This window comes from Durio zibethinus, chromosome 7 (genome assembly GCF_047325235.1).
Source record: "Durio zibethinus cultivar Kanyao isolate XHJ-2024 chromosome 7, ASM4732523v1, whole genome shotgun sequence".
Lineage (NCBI taxonomy): Eukaryota > Viridiplantae > Streptophyta > Magnoliopsida > Malvales > Malvaceae > Durio > Durio zibethinus.
Genome location: NC_143168.1, coordinates 14,375,554 through 14,384,063, shown reverse-complemented (window position 1 = coordinate 14,384,063; position 8,510 = coordinate 14,375,554). Strand labels below are relative to the sequence as shown.

Here is an 8,510-nt window from a genome sequence, read left to right as displayed (position 1 = left end):
TTATTATAAAAATGGGATCCCTTATCACTAATGATGACTCTAAGGGTTCCAAATTTAAAAAATATATTCTTCCTAAAAATTTGAGTACTACCCTAGTATCACTAGTACGTTACTGCCTCTACCCATTTTGAAACATAGTCCATAGCCATCAAAATAAAATGGTTACCATAAGAAGAAATGAAAGGTCTCATAAAGTCATAAGACATCTCTACCTCTAAAATTGGGTTTAAAGGCATCTTATGTCTCTTGGATATTCTCCCAACTCTTTGATATCGATTGCATTTTTGAGCAAATAAATGCATGCCTTGAAACAGAGTGGGCCAATAAAATCTCAATTAAAGCACCTTAGTTGCAGTCCATTATCTTTCAAAATGTCCACTATAATCAGAAGCATGACAATGTTTTAGTATATCATCAACTTCCTCCATTAGGACACATTACCTCAAAATCTAATCCTTACACTACCTAAACAAATAAAGCTAATCTCAAACATAATATCAGACATCATGCAAAAACTTTTTGTTTTGGTGGAATGATAGATTTGGGGATAAAACTCCACTAATAATAAAATTGACCTAATCAAGATACCAAGGCAAGGTATCATGCCAAAATGCCATCAACTACTTATCAGGAAAGGTCTTGCTAATGCTCGGTTAATTGTCAATATAGTTATTATCTAATCTAGAAAAATGTTCAGCCACAGGGTACTTGGATCATTTATTATCTCTAATCTTAAAATCAAACTCTTGTAGGAAGAGAATTCACATAATCAACCTAGGCTTTGCATCTATCTTGGTTTGAGATATCTAATCACAACATGATTAGTGTAAACTATGACCTTAAATCTTATAAGATAAGAATGAAACTGGTCAAAAGCAAATAAAAACTCTAACAACTCTTTATTTAGTAGTCACTTAGTTTAACTAAGCTTGATTCAAAGTCTTGCTTACATAGTATATAGCATGAAATTGCTTTCTTATCCTTTGACCTAGAACAGCTCCTGCTACATATTCACTAGCATTACACATAAACTTAAATGGTAAAGTCGGTCAAAAGGTATAATAACTAGAGCATAAATTAATTTCTTTTTAAGCACTCGAAAAGCATCCAAGCAATTGTCATCAAATTTAAACTTCACCTTTTTTCCAACAATCTACATAAAATGTTGGAAAAGTCCTTAATAAATCTCTTATAAAACCTTGCATGTCCAAGAAAACTCATAGCACCCTTAACTGTAATTCGAGGTGGCAATCTCTATATCACTTTGATCTTAGCTCTATCAACCTCAATTTCTATGGTAGAAACCTTATAACCTAATACTATCCCCTCTCTAACCATGAAATGATATTTCTCGTAATTCAGCACTAAGTTGGTTTCCTCATATCTCATCAAAATGAAAGCTAAGTGATCGAGACACTCCTTAAAGCTATTATCTAGGATCCAAAAATCATCCATGAATAACTTAAGAAAATCCTCTACCATATCTAAAAAAAGAGCCATCATACATCTTTAAAAGGTAACTAGGACATTACAAAGTTCAAAATGCATTCTTTTAAAGGTAAAAGTACCAAAAAAATAGGTAAAAGTAATCTTTTATTGGTCTTCAAATGCTATAGCTATTTGATTGGATCCAAAATACTTATCTAGAAAACAATAGTTCTCATATTTAAAAACTCGATCTAATATCTGGTCAATAAAAAGTAAAGAAAAATGATCATTTTTCATAGCTTCATTTAGCTTTCGGTAATCCATAAAAACCATTATCCAATAATAGTCTTAGTTGGAATTATCTCATTATTCTCATTCGGCATCACTGTTATCCCACCCTTCTTAAGCACATACTAATTCAGTTTGACCCATGCACTATCCGAAATTGAATCTATGATACAAATATCTAGCCATTTAATAATTTTTTTTTACCATTTTTTCATGGTCAAATTCAACCTATGTTGCATCTCAATGGTTGGCCTAAATCTATCTTCCATCAAAATCTTATTTGTATAAAAAGATGGATTAATACCTCAAATTTTAGTAACAGATCAACTTATAGCTAACTTATGGTCACATAAGATCGAAAGTAATCGTGCCTCTTAATCATCAGTTAAGTATGCTGATATGATCATAGGCAAAGTGTCATCCTCACCTAAATAAGCATACCTAAGGAGTAAAGGTAATAGTTTAAGCTCAATGACTAGTGGGTCTACCATAAAAGGTCTAATTGCTTTAGGAAGAGTATCTATATCCATTAAAGGCTCAAGATTAAGAGGTGGTGGATATTGACTAATAGAGATCATCAAAATCGTATCATCATTCTCATTCAAATCCATATCCTCTACTTCATCGATTGAAAAAGAATCCTTAAACTATAAGATCAAATGCTCTAAGTGAAAAATATCATTAACCAAACTACTAACTACTTTTACCCTAAAACAATCGTTAAAATCATCAAGATACTTTAAAGACTTAAAAATATTAAATTAAACCTCCTGATCATGTACTTGTATAGTTAACTCACCTTTTTGCACATCTATTACAGCCCTTTTGATGGTTAAAAATGGCCTTCTTAAAATAATAAGGATCTTACAATCCACTTTCATGTCTAGCACAATTAATCTGGTAGGAAGATGAATTTTTTTACCCTAACAAAGACATATTCTACAATCTCTCTAGGGTATTTCAGTGACCTGTAGGTCAACCATAAAGTAACAGTGGTAGGTTTAGCCTTTTATGCCTAATTTTTGAAAAATAAACTAAGACATTAGGTTAATGCTAGTACCTAGGTCACATAAGGCTCTATTAAAAGACATACTACCTATAGGTCATGAAATAGTAAAGCTACTAGAATCTTTAAACTTTGTAAGTATTCCTCTCTGAATCAAATATTTGCACCACTGCTGAGTGCAATTCTCTCATAATCTTCAAGCCTCTTTTTATGAGAAGGAATATGATTCATAAATTTTGCATAGGTAGGGATTTACTCAAGTATATATGTAAATGGGATATTAATGTACAGCTTTTTAAACCCTCAAGAAATTTAAAGAATTGCTTGTCTTTCTTTTACTTCTAAAACTATTGAAGGAAATGAATATAAGGCCTAGGTGGCTCAATTTAGAAGGAACAAGCTTAGGTGAATTGGGTAAAGCACTAAAAGATGGTGTTTATGGTAATTGTGTATAAACCGGTACTACACTTCATCTTTTTTCTTTATCTTAAATTAGGTCTCTATCAAGCTTATCACCATTAGACCTCTCATCTACCACATTTTGAAAACTTATCGGGACCTCGCCACTAGCTAACTACCTCTCACTACTAAGTGTGATTGCCTTGTAGTATTTTTTTTCTCTTCTCTTTTAGGGTTGATTTCTATGTTACTAGGTAAGGTACCCTAGGGTCAGGTTCTTAAAATGATAGCTAGCTAACCAACTTGGGTCTCTAATTTCTTTATGGATGTAGACTAATTATAAAACATAGTGCTTTGAGTATACATAAATGAGGTCTAAGCCTTAATAAAATAACCTAAAAAATCCTTGATCGGGATCTTTTTCTCAAGGGATGGCATATTGCTATGAAAGCTACTGCTGATAAGGTGGCTACTAAAAGTCATATAGGTAAAGTAGTATAGAAAACTAAACATGTTATGGTGATGGTGATACTGGTGGTAATGGTGCCTAATTATGCTAAAAAGATGTGGAATGGTGCTTTTGTTGCTAACTCTAAGAAAAGACAGGATTATTCCTCCAACTTGGGTTGTATGTGGAAAAATAAATGTTGTAAGGTTGCCTAAGGTTTTGTCTTACAAATTGAACTATCTTAGAGTGGGTGTCCTACCGCATATCCTTCACACATAGCTAAAAAACTATGGATATGAGTAAACCTAAAGTGACTAGAACTTGGCTTTAAGGATGTAACTTTATGATATAAAGACTTTACAGATTTGGCTAGGGAATCTATCTTAGCACTAAACACTGTAAGCTCACTAAGTTTGTACAACCTCGAAGCTTTCCTAAGATGTTGTCTCTCATTATACCACTATCAATTATTAGTCGCCATATCTTCAATAAGCTTATAAGCTATGCCAGAAGTCTTACTTATCAAAGCACCTCCTAATACAGCATCTAAGATAATCTTATTGTTAAGCATTAACCCATTATAGAAAATCTAGATGTTTAGCCATTTCAGTAATCCATGGTGTAGACACCACCTTAAGAGCTCCTTATATCTCCTCATGCTTCATATAAAGTTTCTAAGTCAAGCTGGAAAATGTAGTGATCTCATTCCTAAGCTTAGTTGTCTTAGTTGGAAGAAAAAACTTAGCCATGAACTTCTACACTAAATCATCCCAAGTGGTGACATAACCTGGTGGCATGGAGTCTAACCAACTCTTGGCTTTATCACTAAGGGAAAATGGAAGTAATCTAACCTTAATGGCATCCTCAGTAACACGATTATGTTTAATCAAACCTTAAAGAAAACCTAAAGATGAGCATTAGATGCTCACTCAAATAACCATTAAATTGCATTAATTACTGTATCATCTGGATGATTACAGGTTTATTCTCAAAATTATTAGCTTGTATAGCTAGCCTTTTAATGCTAGGTTAAAAATTGTAAAGATCGAGCAATATAATCCTTAAAGGCTCAAGTGTTCTGCTCGGCCAAGGTGTTAGTTAGATTGATTTGTCTCTCCCTCTTAATCCTCTTATGGGTCACATCATAATCAAGATTTAAAAGGATTAACTTATGATTTCTAACTAAGTGCATACATAGGCCACAAGAGCACTAGACTAAGAAAATAAACTATAAATGGAACCTAGGTATATACACCTAGAACCGAAGCAAACCTTGACTCTAGCCTAAGGTATGTATACTAAAAGGAACCAATCTATAGAAAAGTATGGTGAAGATTGATATTAGCCTAAGACTTTTAATTCTTAATCCTTGGCAATGACACCAAAAATTTGGTACGGGTAAACTACAAGTATACAAGTCAAACAAGTAGTAAAAATGACATTTCAATCAGAATGTCGATCTCAAAGAGATTAGGTAGAAATTTTTAAGCTAAGTACCAGTTATCACCCTACTTTTGCTAAAGTTGATTCAATCACTCAATATACTTGAAAAATTAACTATTACATAATTAACAAATAGTAAAAAGCTAATATGCAAAATAACAAAAATTACTTAAAACCAAATAAATTAAAATTTAATAAAAAAAATACAAGCAACCAACTAAAATCAAATAAGAAAAGAAGTCATGAAAAATAGTGAATTATTGCTATGAAAATAAAATGCAATTGAAAAATCAATAAAGAAAATTACATTTAAAATTGCCCATCGTAACTAGTATAAATGGCAACTAAATTATATATAGCTAACCCTAAAGTGCAAGAGCAGGTAGTGACTAAAATAAAATGCAATATTGAAAGTCTAATATGAAATGTATTTACAAAGATCAAGTGAAAATGAAAGAACCTAAACTGCTACTCATTCTGGAAATTACGCCTGGACATGAGCATGAAATGAAAAATGGAATTTGCAAACATGCAATCAAATCTAACATGAAAAGCTTGTTAAACATGAATTGGATTTTAAACAGCCACTAAGCAACCTATATGAAAACATGATTTAAAAGGTAAGGACTTAACAGAAGCTAAAGGGACCTACAACTTTGAATCAACAAAACAAGGATAGTAAAGAAACAAAGTTGGAAATTAAAAATTAGAAACTGGTTTGACTCCTAAGTTGAACAAAAGGACCTTCACTTAAGCTAAATGCAGAACTAAATGAAGAGTTAATTTAAAGAAGTGAACTTGAAGAGAAAATATATCAAACAGGGAATAGAAACTACAACTACATCCTGTATATATTGGAAACATATTATATTTGCAAAAAAAAATTTCAATATACAATTATACACTAAAAAACTTCTTTTGAGCTAAGGATATATTCATTAACAAGGTTTTCACAAGATTTAACAAAAAAATCATAGAAATTAAAAAGAAAACTAGCTTAATAAATTTTAAATCCAAATAGTCCATAAATAAGCAACAATAAAGTATGTTCACAACTTTAAATCCAAACAACATTGGATTCAATTAAAATGAAAGTAATTAATTCCAATATAGCAAGTAACAAGTAAAACTAAAGATCTAGAGAGAAAAGAATGCAAACAGAATGCCAAGGAGAGAGTAGATCCAAGCCAAAATTGGTTGTTGAAATTTGCCCTGCACTATCACTTGCATCTAGCCAAAACTTTCAACTTTGTTCTAGAATGCTGTGTAGCGAATTTAAAGCTAATCTTCTATTATGTTGTAGCCATATGAATGAAGAATCTATGAAAAAATTTGAACAAAAACAAGCTAGATTTTAATGCATTTCAATCTAAAAACTACAGCTAAGTCAGAAAAAATAGTTTCACAAATAGTTTAAGGAGTAACGAGAAATCAAAAGATTAAGTAGTAAATGATTGAATTTGTAAATTTTATTGCTAGATTCTTGAAGATCACTAAAAAATACACTAGAAACTGCAAATTTGCAACAAGATTCAAAGGAAAATTTTGGAAAATGGACTATTTGGATACTAAAAAACTGTAAAGTGTATAAAAAGAAAATGTGGGAAAGTAGAGAAAAAAATCTAAAAAACTAGGCTTAAAAGTTCTAAATAGCCGACCCTTTCCCCCTATTTATAAGTAAAGGGAAGAAGCCTTAGGTCCTAAAATGTCAAAAAAAAAAAATCTCCAATTGGCTAGGCTTCTTCCTCTTTACATTTCATGGCTTATGCTTGCTGGTGGGCCCTTAATAGATTTTGCAAGCTTTATACACGCCTATTTTTTAATCTAAGTAGTTAATTCAATGGCCAATCATAGCTTGCTAAAATTCTAGCTCAGCTCTTTTCTTGGTTCTTTTAATCTCAACTTGTGACGCCTTTGCATTCTTACTCAGTTTTCCCCCCATGCACACATCCATGCATCCATGTGTTACCTTTTCTTGCATTTTTCAAAATTTTTTTAGTTGCAAACATTTCAATCATTTCATAAACATATTTATCATACAATTCACTAGAAAAACTATGAAATTAAAATTAAAAAAACATGAGAAAAAATTTTAAAAAATCTTTTAAAATCAAGGTAGCTTTTTTACACTAGGTTAGGTCATTTGCACAAATTGCAACAAAAATCCTTTAAATTGTATAAAAAATGTCCAAAATTTCTCAATTTATGTATTCATACCTACACATGAGAAAAATGAATATTTAGGGAAATTTTGCCAAAAATCCTAAAGAAAAAGCCAAAATATGGGTAAATTTGCACTAAAATAAGCATGAAAAAGCTAAAATTCTATTGCAAACAGCCATACTACCCAAAATTGTAAAACCCCAATGCCAAGTGTGACTAATATTATGGTGTAATAGGTTATTTCACTAGGAATTACACAATTCTAGAACATAAGGTGAAAGGATTGATAAGAACGGGATTGTTGAATTTCAATAAAAATAATAAACATAATATTAGCAAAAATCTTCTCCCTAATCACACTGTTGGGACCACTAGTGCGGTGATGTATGAGCAAGGGATAAATTTTAAGCACTAATGCGATGATGTATGAGCAAGGGGTAAATTTTAAGCACTAATGCCGTGATGGATGAGCAAAGGATAAATATGAAAAAGTACGTTAGTGAAGCGATGACTTAGATGAGAAAAATCTTTGATTGTTTGGTTAAAACGGGGATGATCCAACCTATGGTGGTTGAAAACAGCAGCATAAATAATGATCAAGATTGCCAATTTCATGGAAAAAACTCAAGATATTTAGTATAAAACTATCGAGAGTTTTGAGAGGTGTTACTATAATTAATGGATAAAGCTATGATAGAATTCTATATTAAAGATGATGACTACAGTGTGAATATGGTAGGTGAACCTTTAGGGATGTCTCATATTCTCAAACCTAGTACTATATTTTATGGTGCTAAGCCAAAGTTAATTATAGAAACGCTTGTTCCTCTCCCTAGAACAACATTAATTTTTTATGTTCCTAGTCCATTTCCCTCTAAGAGTTACAAGTCAATCTCATGGAATTACAGTTGTGAAATGGAGATTTAAGGGCCTGATGATAATGTAGGATAATTTGAGATTTGAAAATATTATCAATATAATGAAAGTGGGAGGAATGACTAGAAGTGGTCACTATTACTCACCCGAGATGCTTGAGAGGATTAGGAAAAGAAAAAGTAAAAAAGGAGAATAGAGCATAACAAAAAGATAATCTGGTCCCATTGCATTAAACCTGGAGGTGCAACATGAAAAACTAATGTAAAAAAAAAAAACCCTGTGAATTTCTTAAAATTATCAAGTAATGAAAAAAGTATGGTTGACCTGAACAAGTTGCCAGCTCACATTTCATTATTGTCACTACTTTAAACTTAGAGCCACACAAGAATGCTTTGTTGAAAGTGTTCAATCAATCTTATGTTGAACACAATATTTATGTTTAGAAGGTAGCTCAAATGG

General features: G+C 31.6%; 1 non-coding gene across 1 annotated transcript; it reads left to right on the top strand.

Moving 5' to 3' along the window:
- Positions 1 to 4,180: 4,180 nt before the first annotated feature.
- LOC149518011 (small nucleolar RNA R71) lies at positions 4,181 to 4,285 on the top strand. Its single transcript, XR_016343885.1, has one exon. It is a non-coding gene; the product is annotated as a small nucleolar RNA R71 (small nucleolar RNA).
- The last annotated feature ends 4,225 nt before the right edge of the window (positions 4,286 to 8,510 follow it).